Source organism: Rhinatrema bivittatum, chromosome 1, assembly GCF_901001135.1.
Source record: "Rhinatrema bivittatum chromosome 1, aRhiBiv1.1, whole genome shotgun sequence".
Classification (NCBI taxonomy): Eukaryota; Metazoa; Chordata; class Amphibia; order Gymnophiona; family Rhinatrematidae; genus Rhinatrema; species Rhinatrema bivittatum.
This window is the reverse complement of record NC_042615.1, coordinates 143,805,334-143,822,570: the sequence shown is the minus strand read 5'-3', so window position 1 is coordinate 143,822,570 and position 17,237 is coordinate 143,805,334. Positions and strand designations below refer to the sequence as shown.

Below are 17,237 nucleotides of genomic sequence, written 5' to 3'. Positions count from 1 at the left end.
GGAAAGCGAGGAATACCTGCTGGAACGAAATTGGCGTGAATCCCGAAAACGCGACCGCGAAGGAAACACCTTTCTGGTGGGCCTTTTATCTTCTGGCAACTTATGCCCCTTAGATTCTCCAAGTAGCTTTACCAGCTGCTCCAGTTCCTCACCGAACAGGAGCTTACCCTTAAACAGGAGGTTACACAGCTGAGATTTTGAAGACAAATCCGCTGAAAAATTGCGCAGCCATAGCAGTCGGCGTGCAGTCACTACAGAAACTATGCTGCGCACTAAAGTTCGCACTAGGTCGTAATGCGCATCTGCTACATATGCGATGCCAGCCTCCAAACGAGCGCCCCCCAAGGCGGCACCACTGCCAGCTCCTGTAGTGGTGTTAGAGGCCTGAACCCAGCACAAACATGCCCTCTGCATGAGGCTGGCGCAGATCGTGGCCCGAAGACGCAATGCAGCCACTTCAAAGACTCGCTTCAACTGGATCTCCAGCTTACGGTCCTGCATATCTTTTAAAGCGGCAGCACCCGCTACCAGAATAGTGGTCATCTTTGTCACAGCCAAAACCACCGCATCCACCTTCGGAATTTTCAGAAGATCCAAGACATCTGTTGAAAGAGGATAGAGCTTGGCCATAGCTCTGCCCACCTTGAGCCCTGCGTCTGGTGCGTCCCACTCACAGGTTACCAGCTTGCGAACCTTTTTAGGCAGTGGAAAGGACGAAGTGGGCCCCCATATTCAGTCAAGAACCGGATTAACCCCATCACTATCTGATTCTTCCTGGGAGATCTTAAGCCCCAGAACTTCCAACACCTGGGGAATAAGGGATCGTAGTTACTCCCGCTTAAAACAGCGGACCACGCTGGGATCATCCCCTTCTGTGGGTGGCAAATCATCATCATCTGCAGCATCTTGATCAGGGTCCCCCAACATCAGGAACCAAATCCGGAACCTGCGCCAAACCCGGATCCGGAACTCCGGAGGGTGGGGGAGGGGTCTGCGGCCATCACTTCCCCCGCGGGCCTGCTGTTCCTAGAGTCGACCCTTTTTGAATGGTGGCTCGGAAAGACCCACTGACTGAATTTGCCTCCTGAAGCCCTCCTGCTTTCTGGCCAGGAAAGCCTGTTGCATTAACAATACAAACTCCGGCGAAAACCCCTCCGGGTCTCCATCTGCCGGAATGGGATCCTGAGGAGCCGGTTCACCCAGTCCCCCAGCGCTGTCCTCCGCCACAAGGGCTAAGACTGGAAGGGATCCCTCCTCCCTTGAGCCTCGACTTGAAGACCCCCCCCCCCCCATCCCAGGGGAAGGGCTCAGGGCCCGACGAACTCTCCATCCCTAGAAAGGATAAGGGAGGGAAAAAAACAAAACTAAATTCTGCCTTCGCGCCCACACGCCTGACAGAGCGCAGAGAGAAAGCGAGGGCCCCTTGAAAAAAACCGCGCAGCCACGTGGCCCAGGAGCTGAGGGGAGGAATGGAAAAAATAGAAAAAAATGCCAACAGGCCCGTTGCAACAGGTTACGCTGCCGAGCGCAGTGAGCCTTGCCAAAAATTGGCCGGCGAAGAAAACACCCCGTCCCTTCAGAGCAGCCCGGAGCCCCGGGAGTAGAGGGAAAGGGGGCCAAAGGGCTGCCAAACACCCCGGAGTGCCTGCAAGGCTGGCTGTCCCAACCAGACTCCTCACCTCAACTCGAAACCACAGAGGAAGTCTCACTCAGTTTTACTTTTTTTTTTTTTTTAAACTTTACCAAGTCCTGTAGAGCAGAGAGGGTCGAAGGAGCAGCCATGGAGGTGAGTAACCAGGAGCCCCTGGTCTTCACACTCCGAGTGGTGACGGACGAAACCCAGACGGAGGTAACCAACCCCCCCCCCCCCTGCCCGCACGTCCGGCTTCGACTGAGGGATGGCCCATGAAGGTGCCTAACACCTCAGGAAGCAATCCTGAAGAAAAAAACCCGGAGGAAAAAAATCTAACTAAACTGAAAAATTAACTAAGACTGCAGGTGCCTGTCTTCCAGCTGCTGGAGTCAGAGAAATACTGAGAGACTGCAGGTGGCACTCATTATGTAGCAGTGCCCAAAGTTCTAATTGTTCTGACTCCACCTGCTGGTAGGGATACACAACCCACTCCTCTGGACTGATCCTTGTACGTATAGGGATGCAGAGTGCTGCATTGATGGCATATGCCCTCTCCGCCTGCAGCCGGAGACAGATTCTGTACTTAGCCAGGATGGGCTGAGATAAAGGGAAAAAACCCCACAAACAGAAGGAAGGTTTTTTGTAGGTATTCCTCCTTCCTCTGGTCTCCATGCTCAGCATGCCAATCAGACATTCATTCCCACCTTTGAGGGACTTTAGAGGATGTGGGCAGCCTTGTGGTTTGAGCAGTCTTTTTGGGCTAGGCCCCACTCATGAGCTTATTGCCATGCGCCACGTAGTATGATGTTAGGAGTTTCAGTAAAAAAAAAAAAAAAAAAAATAATCCATCAAAATCCCATTGCAATAATCTAATACCAGCATCACCAATGCTTGAACCACTGTGCATAACACTTGAAAATTCAGCAGGCCCTGGATTTTCTTCAACTGACATAGCTTCAGAAACATCCTCCTCACCATCAAAGAAACCTGTGCTTCAAAAGGATAACTTACTGTCATACTGTAGCCCAAAATTTCTTATAACAGATACATTTAAAACAGAAATATTATTTACTTCAACAGTACAGGTATCTCCTTAGTCATAAACATCCATTCTGACTTTCTCTCATTAAAAATCAGGGATTAGCGACTATCCACCTGACAACTTTTAAACTCTCCTGTAGCTGTTACTGGGTCCCTTCCTAATGAGCAAACCATCTACACACACACACACACACACACACACACACACACACACACACACACACACACACACACACACACACACACACGGCTTCTAAAAAAGCTGATGCTTTACTGCACGTTTGATCATCAGCATGGAGATTAAAATCTCCCAATACAAAATGCAGAACTACCTCCCCAATGAACTCTTATCAAATCCATTATCCTATCTACAGGAGGACTCTGTAGTGAATACACTAACAATAATCCCACTGGTTTTTATCTTTCCCACAGATAGATATTCACAATTGAGAAGATCAAGTAGCCCCAGACGTTGGGTAATTTCCTCTCCCCTAGTTATAATAGCCACTCCTCCACCTCATCCCCTCACTATTTTGAAAAACATTATCTTAAAACCTGTAGGTCATTCTTGAGAAAATGCTAGCGATGTTTTCTGAGAAAGAACCCTTAGCCACTCTCTCATCACCTCTCACAGACAATTGCAACCTGCTCCTCACAGGACTCCTAATAAGCCATCTCTCTCCACTACAACTACCCAAAATTCAGCTGCATAACTTATCTTTCACCAAAATTGCTACACCCACATAACCCCTCTGAGTCATTACATTGGCTCCTATCCACTCTCACATACAGTTCAAGCTCTTCTTACTCACCTAAGAGAGCCTTCACCTCCTCACTACCACTACCTCTCCTCTCTTATCTCTCAACACACATCCTTGTGCACTCCGCTCAAGCAAGTCACTCCTATCTATGCTTTTCTCTTTATCACCAATTCCCAACTCAATGCTTTCCACCTGGCTGCACCATACGCTTAGAATAGACTTAAGATGGTTCATCATGCTGCCTCTCTTGCCTTATTTAAATCCCATCTGAAAACCCACCTTTTTGCAGCTGCTTTTAAATTTTAACCCAACTGGTTAAACATTAAAAGCTGTAAGAGGAAATTTTCTTAAATTAAATTCCCCCAGTTTCTTTTTCCCTGTATGTTTGCCTTGATTAGATTGTAACCTACTCAGCAGGAACTGTCTCTTAAGATTTTGTACAGCACTGTGTATATCAAGTAGCATTATAGAAACAGAAGCAGCAGCAAATCCCTTTAAAACTTCTACAAAACTTGCAGTCATCACTAGGGTCTCGCGTGCCTGAGACTTTGTTACTATAATCAGACAACTGCAGCAGACCTCATTTCTAGAGCTAATGGAGAGAACTCTGGATAAAAACCTGTGGAGGGATCTTGCAAGCTGTAAGAAGGAGTTGCTCAATCCCACTGCTGTTTGAAGTTTCACCCCTACAGGAAACTATTCAACTTGAACACAGAACTGCATTTGCAAAACTTGCACACATACTGATCAGAAAGTCACCTACAGAACCAAGAAATGGAGCTTAGCAACATTACACAATTTCAAGTTTAAATAATCCAACGCTAGTAGAGAGTTCTACATCATATTTTGTGTAAATAGTTGTGTTAATCCATGCATACGTATACTAATGCGAAAATAACCCATCTACTGCAATTTTTACTGATTTATTTGTATTGTTGCCAAGTGCCCTGATCACTGCATGCACAGAAGTAATAAGCATACAAAGGAGATATATAATTGGATTAGTTCTCCTGTTGAAAAACACAGAAATCTACAGCCAAAATTCCATCATGAAGAACCCTGGTAAAAGTGAGAAGGGTGCTATTAATAAACCGGTCCTTTTTTCTCTCCTCTACCTCTTTTCACCTGCAGAGCCTCAGCTGAGAAGAAAGGGTTACATAAACATGGGACAAAACAGAGGGACTATACATACAGATATAACAAAACAATAATTCCACTGTGTTAACGGTAAGATATAGGCAAAGTCAGGAAAAAAAATGCAATAACTTTTGGATTTGTGCCAAGTTTTCATCCATTAGATGGCACCATAGACTAAGTAATTTTGAGATGACTATAGAAACTTTGGGCAGAAAAAGACCATATGATCTATCTAGCCTGTCCATCCATGCAAGTGCTCAGTTCTACAACTCCTACCACTCCCTCAGATCTCCTGTGCTTGTCCCATGCTTTCTTGAATTCAGATAGTGTCCTTGCCTACATACCTCTACTAGGGAGGCTGTTCTATCCATTCACCACCCATTCTAAGCGAAAATACTTCATTATATTACTGCAGAGTCTACCCTTAACCCATGAGCCCTTGCTCCAGCCTCTCCTTTCCATTGAAAGAGAAGCACCTCCTGTGCTTTGATACCTCTAAGGTATTTAAATGTTTCTAGCATATCTCCCCTATCTTGTCTTTCCTCTGTATATCTCAGGGTATACATGTTTAGAACTTTAAGTCTCTCGCCATATGCTTTACAATCGAAGATCTCTGACCATTTTAATAGCCACCCTCTGGACTGACTCAACCCTGTTTACATCCTTTTGAAGGTGCAATCTCCAGATCTGGTACACTGTATTTCAAATAGGATCTCATCAAGAACTTGAGGGGCAATATCACCTTTTTCTGCTGACCATTCCTCTCCCTATGCACTCATGCATCTTTCTGTCTTTTGTCATCACCTTAAGATAATCAGATATGATCACACTCAAATCTTGCTTTCAATTTGTGCATGCAAGAATTTTGCCACATAAACTGTACTGCTCCCTTGGGTTTTTACAGCCAAATGCACAACTCTGCATTTTCCAGCATTAAATATTAAGCTGCCAAATTACCATTCCTCAAGCTTTCCGTACCTTACTAGCAGTCTACCCTGCTGAAGATTTTGGTATCATCTGCAAAAAAAGAGATAACCTTTCCCAATATTGCAGAAGAACTATCACTTACAAAAATGTTGCTAAAAGAGTCCACTGATCCCTGCAGCACACCACTAACATCTGTCTCCATGAAGAGAAATCTGTTTACCACTACCCTTTGTTACCTCCCATTCAACCAATTTCTAACCCAGTCAGTTAATTTAGGGTCCATACCAAGGGTACTCAGATTATTTATAAGTCACTTATGTGGAACCATGTTAAAGGCCTTATTAAAATCCAAGTACACTACATCTAAACACTCTCCCCTGATTTAACTCTAGTCACCTAGTCAAAAATATTGATCAAATTTATCTGACAAGAGCTACCTCTGGAAAAACCATGCTGCCTCAGATCTTTTAATCCAATGGAGTCTTTTTTTTTTTTTAAACAGCAATTCCATTAATTTATTTATCACAAAGTTCAAACTACTTAGCTTGTGTAGTTCCCATCCTCTATCTTATGCCCACTTTTGTGACAAGGAACCACATCCACCTGTCTCCAGACCTCCGGAACTATTCCCAATTCTAAAAAAGTAGAATGGAGTGGAATAGAAGCTTAGTGGTTTTAAAGCTGGCTGCGAACCAGAGAAGCCCAGTGACATTCCTTGTGTCCTTGAGCAAGTCTCTTCAATCTTTATTGCCTCAGAAGCAAACTTAGAGCCTGATTTACTAAGGCCTATGTGAAAAAGACTTACGGGCCGATACAGTACAGTGCGCTCTGACGGAGCGCACTGTTAACCCGCCATTGGACGCGCGTTTCATGCGCTAGCGTTACCCCCTTATTCAGTAAGGGGCCGAAAACGCACGTCCAACCCGCCGAACCTAATAGCGCCCGCAACATGCAAATGCATGTTGATGGCCCTATTACGTATTCCCGCACAATTCAGAAAACAAAATGTGCAGCAAAGCCGCACATTTTGCTTTCAGAAATTAGCGCCTACCCAAAGGTAGGCGCTAATTTCTTCGGGCACCGGGAAAGTGCACAGAAAAGCAGTAAAAACTGATGTTCTGTGCACCCTCCAACTTAATATCATGGCGATATTAAGTTGGAGGTCCCGAAAGTTTCGAAAAGTAAAAAAAAAAAAATTTTTGAAGTCAGCCCGCGGCTGTCGGGTCAAAAACCGGACACTCAAACCCGCTGACAGCCGCCTCCTTTTCCTGTTTTTACCACCGGGCCTCATTTGAATAGAGAATTGCGCGCATAGGAGAGTGGCCTGTGCGCGCACTGGGAGAGCAGGCGTTCCCCCGTTCTCCTGCAGACTTTACTGTATCGGCCCATTAGTAAATAAGGCCCTTGGACTGTAAGCCCTCCAGGGATAAGGAAATATAATACCTGAATGTAATTTGCTTTGAAGTATCACAAAAAATGTAGAATATAAAAAATAAAAATTTAAAGCACTGAAAAGGTCAGCCAGCAGTGCTGCCAGAACTTCTCTAAGATCCCTTAAAACCCTGGTAGGTATCCCATCCGGCTTTATCACTTTACTTAGTAAACTCCTTAAAAACATTTTCCTGAAAACTGTTTTGAGATTTACCTCACTTCTAATCCTATGTGCTATTTGTGCTCAATTTCTGTGGTCCTGCTCTTACCTTTCCTCAGTGAACACCAAACAGAAAAATTTGTTGAGCAATTTTTAATCAATATCGAGATGTCATCAGATATGATCATAGCAAAACTTATTAGCATGTACGGAAAACTTTTAATAATGAGGAGACTATGTAAACTTGTTATTTGTTCCTGTGTATAAAATAAAGACAGGGTAGTGTCCCCACCTTTTCTTTTGCTTCCCGTGCTTTTCTGCATCTCTGTTTCTGCCATCTAGCCTTTCTTTCTGTAAACATGGGCTGTAACTGACAAGCTCCTAACAATAAAGAGAACTAATTATTCTATAAAAATTATCTCCCTGTGATATCTGAGAAAGAAAAGGGGCCTGGTAGATGGAATCTCAGATTCAAGGATTTACCTATTTACAGCTAGCACTTTCAACCAGCCTGCCTCAAAGATGTAAATTACAGGTAGTGAAAATACATTCTGTGCAATTCAAGTAGGGTCAACAAATAAGTTGTGATACCTTTTTATTGGACTAACAATACATCTGTTACTAGTTTAAATTAGTCCAATAAAAGTATCACTTACAACTTGTTTGTTAACCCTTATTACATATTCTCATGGACTAATAAAGCAATCACAATACCATTCAGTTTAGGTGACACCTATGTATTAAAACACGAAGGAAACCATGACCTGAACTAAGAGACATGAATGATAAAGTTGATTTAAAGTCTCACATTGGGTTTTAAGTGTTGCTCCTAGCTTTTCTACCACAAAGCAACCTATATGACCAAGTAATTCATTTTGAATCGGTGATTAATAAAATATCCTTTTCAGCAGATGTTATCTTATGGACAAAACAGTCACCCAATTCTCCCAATAATCAAGCTACAACTGCCCGTCAAGAACTTGTTTTCCTTCAAAACTCTAATACTATTATTCTACCTTTCAAATGCATGGGCATATCTCCAAACTTACACAAGATCTAGGGGCCTCCAATTCTAAAAAAAAAAAAAAAGCTAAAGTTACTGCATTCCAGCATGCACCTGCTTATTTTAAACTATTATGCCCCCAGTTTTTTAAGAAGCTATCCTCTAAAAAAAAGGACACTGGGAGATAATGGGTTAAGAAAGGTTCAGCAAGTGAAACCAGCTTCACTGGCAATACCCAAACTCTGAGACACGCAATAACTTTATCAAGGGAGTTGGAGTGCATAAGCGTATTTGGAGGGAGAGGGAGATGCAGATGCAACGGGTAAAGAAGGGCATACAGGTGGGGAAGGGAAGAATCAACGGACGGCCAAGTTAGTACAAGCACCTGAAGCATTGGGGGGGGGGGGGGGGGGGGGGGAAGACACCGCCCCCCCTAAAAACAAAAAAAAAACTACATCTAAGCTTCAGTACCTCTGGACCCACAGAACCACGACGCCATCCTCGGGCTTCATGTTTCCATGGCAACCCCAGGCCACCAGTTACATCCCATCACCGTGAGCTCAAGAACCGAGCCTCGGTTCAACCCCAGGACCCATCGCTCAGAGCAGCTTCCGAGCCCGCTGCTCTCACAATAATTTCTACGTGCCTTATCCTTCACCAACGCCTCAGGCCTTCCATCTCCGACCAGCCTCAGTCAGCTGCCGCACCCCACCCACCCCTTTCCCTCCCCAACAGCGTTCCGGCAGCACGATGCGCACATTCATAGCATGGCACATAATAGTCACGATTTTTTTAAATCTATTATCTGCAATAAAATAGTTAAATTTCTTACCACCAAGCAATTATTTTCTGCGAGCTCAATGTTGCTCCTAAACACAAATCGCGCTTGCAGTCCACAGCTAGAAAAGACTACAGTTCACCGTGCCTCAGATAGGAGCAGCGGCCGCCACAAAGCGCATGCGCAGCATTAGTAGGCACCCGCCAGACCGGAAGGGGCCGTTAGATTCCAGGAGGTTCTCACCGGCAGGCGGCTTGTGACGTTTCTCTGCTGGTGCCCATGCGCGCAGCAACAACAACGTCCCGCCCCCTTCTAATCTTGTCTTGCATTTCTACGGTATTGATGAGAGATGAATGTAGAAGTAAGGAGGAAAAGTGTGGTGACGAATTGTCGGCGGCAGCTTGGTTAAAAACCCTTTGCAGAAAAAAATGCCTGTAAAATAAAAAAAAACAGCCCTCAATAGCTGTTAATGTTGCCTGTTAATGTGACTGTCTTGGACATCTGGACCGCTGCTGGCGCTGGGCGGATTGGTCTGCCTGGATGATGGGAAACTTAGGGTTCAACCTGACTTCTTCCCGTTTATATACCTCATGACCTTGGGCAAATTACATTAACTTCCGTTGCCTCGGGTACGCAGTTGAGATTGTAAATGCTTTAAATCAAAGATAAATTATACCTGAATTCTTTTATCACCATTGTTCTACACTGCATACATCCACAGTTACATTGTATATGTTAGCAGAAAAAGACTCGAGGGTCCATCTAGTCTTCCCAGCAAGCTGTTTTTGTTTATTCATAAGGTTATTGTTGCTCTGTGCAGGTTACCCCTAGTCAACTGTTCCAGGTTCAGACCGTGCACACTGGAATTCTGCCCAGGGGTTCTGACCTGGGGGGCTAATCTCACTGAGGTCTACACTGGGGTTTACCTGGGGGGCTTAACGCCTGCATGCACACAGGACTACCTCGGGGGCTTACCCGGTATACACACACAATTACCTGGGGGCTTGAACCCAGGAGCTTATTTCCTACACAAATAGCCACACACAATTACTGGGATTATACCTGGGGGCTTGAACCCAGGAGCTTATTCCCTACACAAATAGCCACACACAATTACTGGGTTTATACCTGGGGGCTTGAACCCAGGAGCTTATTCCCTACACAAATAGCCACACACAAGGGCCAATACAGTACAGTGCGCTCCGACAGAGCGCACTGTTAACCCGCCATTGGACGCGTGTTTTCGACGCGCTAGCGTTACCCCTTATTCAGTAAGGGGCTGAAAACATGCATCCAACCCACTGAACCTAGTAGCGCCCGCAACATGCAAATGCATGTTGATGGCCCTATTAGGTATTCCCGCGCGATTCAGAAAACAAAATGTGCAGCCAAGCCGCACATTTTGCTTTCAGAAATTAGTGCCTACCCAAAGGTAGGCGCTAATTTCTTCAGGCACCAGGAAAGTGCACAGAAAAGCAGTAAACCGGACACTCAATTTTGCCGGCATCCGGTTTCCGAGCCCGTGGCAGTCGGCGGGCTCGAGAACCGACGCCGGCAAAATTGAGTGTCGGCTGTCAAACCCGCTGAGAGCCGCCGCTCTGGTCCAAAAAGAGGTGCTAGGGACGCGCTAGTGTCCCTAGTGCTCCTTTTGCCTGTTTTTATCTCAGGGCCTCATTTGATTCAGTACATACGGTTTCAGGTACTTAGGAAAGTATGTTTATTTGAGCAATACAAGGATAGAACAAATAAAAATCAGATCCTACAGAAGAAGTAATGGTAGATAATCACAATTGCTAAATATATATAAAAAGCTTACATGTTTCCAGAGGATCAGCCTGTGCTATCACGTCTGGAGGCCCGCTCTCCGTCTCTCTCTCGCTGTTATTACTCCATATACACTAAAATGCTTGGAAAAAGCAGTGATGTTCCCTCCCTCTAAGTGCTTATCAATCTCAGATGCAGCGGTGTGGCCTTCACTCTCAGGCTTTAGTATAAGTTAATTGCTTACTTTCTCATCATAGACCTACTGGAATAACTAAAATAAACAGACTTTTGCCTGTTCGTAAACATTTCACAGTGCAAAACAGTAAATAGGAGCTCACGCAGAGGTTGGCCTGTGGCCTTTAAACTAGTCTGTGTCTGGGTGAGAACTCTGAATCCATACAGCCTAACCTCTAAATACATCCTCAGCAAAAGTAACACAAAATTACTTCAACATCAACACAGGTTACCTTTTTCTTCGTCTTCATCATTTATCCACTGTGCTTATCCCATGTTGTTTTACTGTCCTTACTGTCCTTGTCCTTACTACCTCTACTGGGAGGGCAATCCACACATTCACTAGCCTTTCCATTAGGAAATACGTCCTGATGTTGGTCCTGACTCAATCCCTTTGGAACTTCATTTTATGACCCCCTTGTTCTATACTTTTCTTTCCATTGAAAAATTCCATTAATACCTTTCAGATATTCATATCACTCTTGTCTCTCCTCTCCTGTAGTGTATACATATTTAGGTCCTTCAGTCTCATCTCATAAATCTTGGTTATGAGTTCCCCACCATTTTAGTCACCTTTCTCTGGACTGCTTCAATCCTGTGTTTATCCTTTATGAGAAACAGTCCTTTTTCCTCTCTATGCGGCCCAGCATCCCTCTGGCCTTAGCCACCACTTTGTCACATTTCTTCACCGCCTTCAAATCGTTGGAAACTATCACCCTGAGGACTCTATCCCAATCCATGCATATCTGACTTTTGCCTCTCACCATGTACAGCTCCTTTGGATTTCTGCATCCCAAATGCATGACTCTACACTTCTTATCATTGAATCCCAGCTGCCAAACCTTCGACCATTCCTCAAGTTTTCTTAAATTGCTTTTCATTTTCTCTATTCCTTCAGGCATATCTACTCTGTTGCTAGGTTTGATAACTGGCTCCAGATTTTCAGAACAGGTTGATCCAGTCCTTGATCATTCCATATCAGGTGGACCAGGGGTCCATGCTCAACCTCCTCCAAATCGAACAAACTTTTGCACGGATGTTCTCTAAGGTCTCAAACAAAACTGTACTAAATTTTTTACTTGGATATCTATTGGTTAGAGAGCTAGAGGCAGTTGAATGGAGGTCACCTCTGAGTACCATGTTCCGTGCAACCTAAAATAGTCATTTTGTCCAGGTGCTACAGCCTGACAACACCTCTCAGGGGCCTGAAATTTTATGGATTAGTACAATTCCTGATGGTAAGTCCCAGTGCAAAGTTTGGAACATAAAATAGCTTGCCTCCCTTTTTGTGGGTCAGCAAAGTATGTCAAAAATGTTACAAAAGAAATATAAGGCCTCCTCATTGCTCCTGACCTATACTTTGATTCAGGCCCTGACTGTACCAGTAGTCATGGCCCATGGCATATATGTATAAGATTTGTACTGAGAAGCTTTACAGTCAACTGTAAGCAAAGATATAATTACATAAAGACACAGTGTCACTTTTTAATGCAAATTTTTGCAAATTTTCAGGTGCAAATATCTCTACTGTGTAGTTCTTTAATTTTAATCTGTTTATTGAACAGTAAAGCTTAGTAACAGAACACCTGGGTACGGGTTCCTGAGTACCCAAGGCATATGCAGGTACAAACTTAGATTGTAAGCCCTCTGGGGATAGGGAAATACCTACAGTACCTGAATGTAATCCACTTTGAAATGCTGAAAAAAGTGCGAAAAGCGGAATATAAATCTAAATAAATAAAAAAATAAAAATATGCACATGGAACATCAAAGAGTAAACATAGAATGCACCCCCACCCCACACACCCCCATTCCACCCATTCACCCCAAAATTGTGAACAAGTTGCAAAGACGAGAACCAGCTATGGACTAATAAGTATTCAAGATCATACTCCAAGCACGTGAAGGCAAAGAGTCAATATATGATAGCCAAATGTCCAATTGTTTTTGTTTTGCTTTTGGAAGGCTCCATTTTCCAGTCATCAATTCCATCAACATTAATTGATGTGTAGAGATTCTCCAGAAAATAATAGGGGGATCAGATTCTTCTCTCCAGTGATCAAGAATAGCAGATCTGGCCAGTAGGAAAACCTTGGAAACCCACCGTTTTTGTACTGCCGTGTGTTGGTCTCCCAGGTTAAAAAGTCCAAAGACTGGGGCAGAATAAACTATGTTAACAGAAAGGACATGTTCAACATAATGATACACTTGTTCCCAAATCTTCTGAATATTTAAACAGGACCAAAAAGAGTGACCCAATGTGCCAACCTTCACCTTACATTTCAAACATAAGTCAGAACAAGAGGACCAGAAGGCTCATCTGCATACTGCTCCCAGCATCCCCCGGGAGAGGACTCCAGAGGTCACAGCAAGCAATCCATGTTCGAATTCCACAGCCCCAGCTTCCAGAGGTCCTGCACCCTTTGAAGTAAAAGAGGACTGGAAGATCAACTTAATGGTTGTTGAAGAGGATTGATAAGTATAGCTTTGGAAATTCTTAGGACTTAAAAAAGTTTGGAGAGAGGTTTAATAGTGGGATATATTCTTTAGAGTTTATGTGTTTCTGAGATAATAAGCAAGTCAGAGGGAGTTAATTCTAGTGTCTGTCTTTCTCTCCCATCCACCCAGGCAAGAGACACTTTCTCAGTAAAAATCAGTCAGGCTAATTTCTAAATCATACTATTGCACAAGCCCTTACTGAGAGTTTAATCATCCCCTTGTAGGTCACTAGCAGATTAATTAGTGAATACACCTATAACTTTAAAGTACTCTAATTCCAATTCCCTTAGAACTTAAACTTAACTAGGAACTTAACAAAATTAAAATGAAGGCAGCAAGAGGGGGGCTTTCCAGTCTTTTGCATCGAGTGTCACATGTATGATTTTTTACCCGAAGGTGAGAGATCATATGAGTGCACTCTGTGCAAAGAGCTCCTGGCTCTCAGGGAACAAGTCCGATCTGTAGAGGCTAGAGTGGCAGACCGTTGAAAATGTGGACCCTTGAGCTGAGACGAGGTTGGTGCTATCACCAGGAGAGGGCCCCTGTTGGTCCTCATCGTCAGGAGGCGGTGCAGGCTGAGAAGACCCAACTGGAGCTTCACTTTTACCAGCCCTCATTCCCCGCAGGTTGAGCCCTTGGGTACCGGGGCCAGCAGGACTTAGGTGTGGTTCTCTCACTGCGTGAAACCAGAGGAGGAGGCTGAAGCGGCATCGGGCAGGCAGAAGTCGAGGGAGGCTGCAGACAGATGAAATCAGAAGCAGGCCAAAGGTCAGGACGGGTGACAGACAGGCGAATACGTAGAAACAGCTGTAGGTCAGGGCAGGCGGAGGTCAAGCAGAGTCAGATTACCAGACAGAGGTCAGGCTGGCGGAGGTCAGGCAGAGTCTGTGTACCAGGCAGGTCCAAAACCAGGAAGTCAGTCCGCAGGCCTAGGAGCAGGAAGCAGGGAGCAAAGGCAGGAACGCAGGATCAGGATCAGGACTAGAACACAGGAGCAGTAGGCAAGGCTGGAATACAGGATCAGGAGACAACACACTTTGAAGCAGAGCAGGACCCATTATTGAGCAAGTCCTGAAGTCAGGGCCGGGTAAATATACCCACCCTGACTGCTGTCATCTTCCCGGGCTGCGGGGAACTTTCCCATCACGGGCCCTTTAAATTGCAGGCGACGGCGTGCGCGCGCCTAGAGAGGCGGGCACAGAGGCCAAGCCGGCAGCATATCGTACAACGAGGGCAGGCCACATCGGCGGAGGTCGGCATTGGCTGCGGCAAGGGAGAAGAGCCAGGGCTGGCTGCCTCCCAACATAGGTAAGGGGACCTGGCCGCGGGCGGCTGCGGCCAGGGATCCTAACACAGACCTGGAGGAACTGAGGCAGACAGAGAAGCAAACTGATGAGACCTTCAGGAATATAGTAGCCAAGTCCCAAATCCAGTCTGGCAGCCCCGGTGCTGCCTTGGATCAGAAAGGTCTCCCATTTGGAGAGCATTACCCTGATATAGCAGGAAGTGATACTTTAGCAAGGACCTGCTCTCCAGGTGATGCGTTGTCCTCTCGCATTGAGGACAAGGCTCCAAGGGCTAATGCCCAGGAGGGAAGGATTAGGTCGACCATCATAGTTAGTGATTCAATTATTAGAAATGCAGATAGCTGGATGGGTGGTGAAGATGAGGACCGCCTGGTAACTTGCCTGCTTGGTGCGAAGGTGGCGAACCTCACACGTCACCTAGATACCATAGGATTATAGACAGTGCTGGGGTGGAGCTGGCTGTTGTGATACATGTGGGCACCAACGACATAGGTAAATGTAGGAGGGAAGTTCTGGAAGGCAAATTTAGGATTTTAGGTAGAAAGCTGAAATCCAGGACCTCCAGGGTGGCATTCTCTGAAATGCTCCCTGTTCCACGTGCAGGTCCCTAGAGGTAGGCAGAGCTCAGATTCTCAATGCTGGATGAGACGGTGCAGGGAAGAGGGATTCAGTTTTGTAAGGAACTGGGCAACCTTTTGGGAAAGGAGAATTTTCCGAAAGCCAGGCTCCACCTTAACCAAAATGGAACCAGGCTGCTGGCGCTAATTTTCAAAAAGGAGATAGAGCAGCTTTTAAACTAAAACAAGGGGGAAAGCCGACAGTCACTCAGCAGTGCTTGGTTCGGAGGAATGTATCTTAGAAGGATACTAATGAAACAGGAGAGTTAGGGCAACCCAACAGAGAGGTTCCAATAAATGCAAAGTAGCCCATGTACCTATAAGTAAAAAATCATCTAAGCTAAAGAATTCCAGCAATTGCTTCAGGTATCTCCTAGAGAGACTTTTAGGTGATATCTTCGGGAAGTGCTTCAAGTAGAAGAGTCTGCTATTCCACCTCTTTCGAGAATATTCTATTTGCCAAAAGTTAAAGATCAACCTGGAGAACGAGATCTTGCGGATCAAGAAAATCTGAGAGCTGATGTACCAATAGATATCTCTGCATTATTAGAGGTATCGGATACTGAACAAGCTACTCCCGCCACTTTACTCATCACTCTGGCCTTAGAGCCAGATAAGAACTGGCTGTTGAGATTATGTTTAAGACAAAGGAATGTAGTTTTTTTTAGGTTGTAGAATAAGGATGTTTCCAGATGTATCTAAGGATACTCAGAAGAGAAGAAGGCGTTCCTTCTCTTGAACCACAAGTGTTGTTAATAGGGGGGTCCTTTTACCTCAAGTACCCGTGTAAATGTATTATAAAATATGCAAATAATACTTATATGTTTTTTGATCCCCCACAGCTTACACAATTTCTTATAGGGAAAGCTCCGCTGACGCCCGCAGGTAACAGTACTGTGTTAACTCCCTCACAAAATTAATAGGTTCTCTGAAACTGTGTATGATTTCTTCAGTAAGTAATTATATTTCAGGTAGTGTAATCCTAACCCCTCAATTCGGAGGACTTATTTAAGAGAATATGTATACAATTATGCAGAATATTGTCATTTTCTTTAATCATATATCCATATTCTCTGTAATTTCCTACAAGAATTTATCTTGTGATTGTTTTGTTAAATGCATAAAGAAAAAATTAAAAAAAAAAAAGAATTCCAATTATCCATATCAACTGAAAAGAAGGTTGTTAATACAAAACAAAAAACGCACTTTGAAATGTCTGTACGCCAATGCCAAAAGTATAAGAAGATGGGAAAGTTAGAATGTATAGCAGTAAATAATGAGATAGATATAACTGGCATCTCAGAGACCTGGTAGAAGGAGTATAACTAATGGGACAGCACTATATCAGGGTACAAATTATACCGCAATGATAGGGAGGATCAACTTGGTGGAGATGTAGCACTTATGTCTGGGAGGGGTATTGAGTCCAACAGGATAAAGATCATACAAGAGACTAAATGCTCAGTAGAATCTATATGGGTAGAAATTCCATATGTGTGTTATGGTTTGTGGGTATGTGGTCCCTTGGCCCGAGATGTGAGTTGTTACCACCTGTGGGGGAGGGCCCCACAGGTCTGCACCATTGGGAGGCAAGGTCAACACAGCGGGGAGCTCTGGGTGAAGGTTATGGAGAGGTCCCGAGGTACCAGGAGAATACCCCAGTAGAGAAGCAGCTAGAGGCAGTACCTGGGCAGGGACCCCGAAGGGAGAGGCGCCAGCCAGGCCCGCAGAGCGGGAGGCCGCTAGACTGGCCGTGCAGGAGGTACTCCCAGAGAGGCAATCCCGAGGGGGAGGAGCTGTGCAGCGTAGAGGATAATGATGCAGTGCCTTAGGCCAACCCATGGAACAGGGAAGGCCAAGCCAAAACTCTACTGGTGACGCATGCACAGCCCCGAAGAGCGCCGTAGTGCTGGCAGTCTCGATACAGTATGTAGACACGACCTGC

At 44.9% G+C, this 17,237-nt stretch overlaps 1 protein-coding gene across 3 annotated transcripts in view; it reads right to left on the bottom strand.

Annotated features, from left to right (window-relative positions):
• FRYL (FRY like transcription coactivator) overlaps positions 1 to 9,097 on the bottom strand; it is a 978,233-nt gene extending 969,136 nt beyond the window's left edge. For all 3 annotated transcript variants that reach the window (XM_029588005.1, XM_029588013.1, XM_029587996.1), the window contains exon 1: positions 8,926 to 9,097. The gene's annotated coding sequence lies outside the window, so the exon portion shown is untranslated. The remainder of the gene's footprint in view (positions 1 to 8,925) is intronic.
• Between the last annotated feature and the right edge of the window lie 8,140 nt (positions 9,098 to 17,237).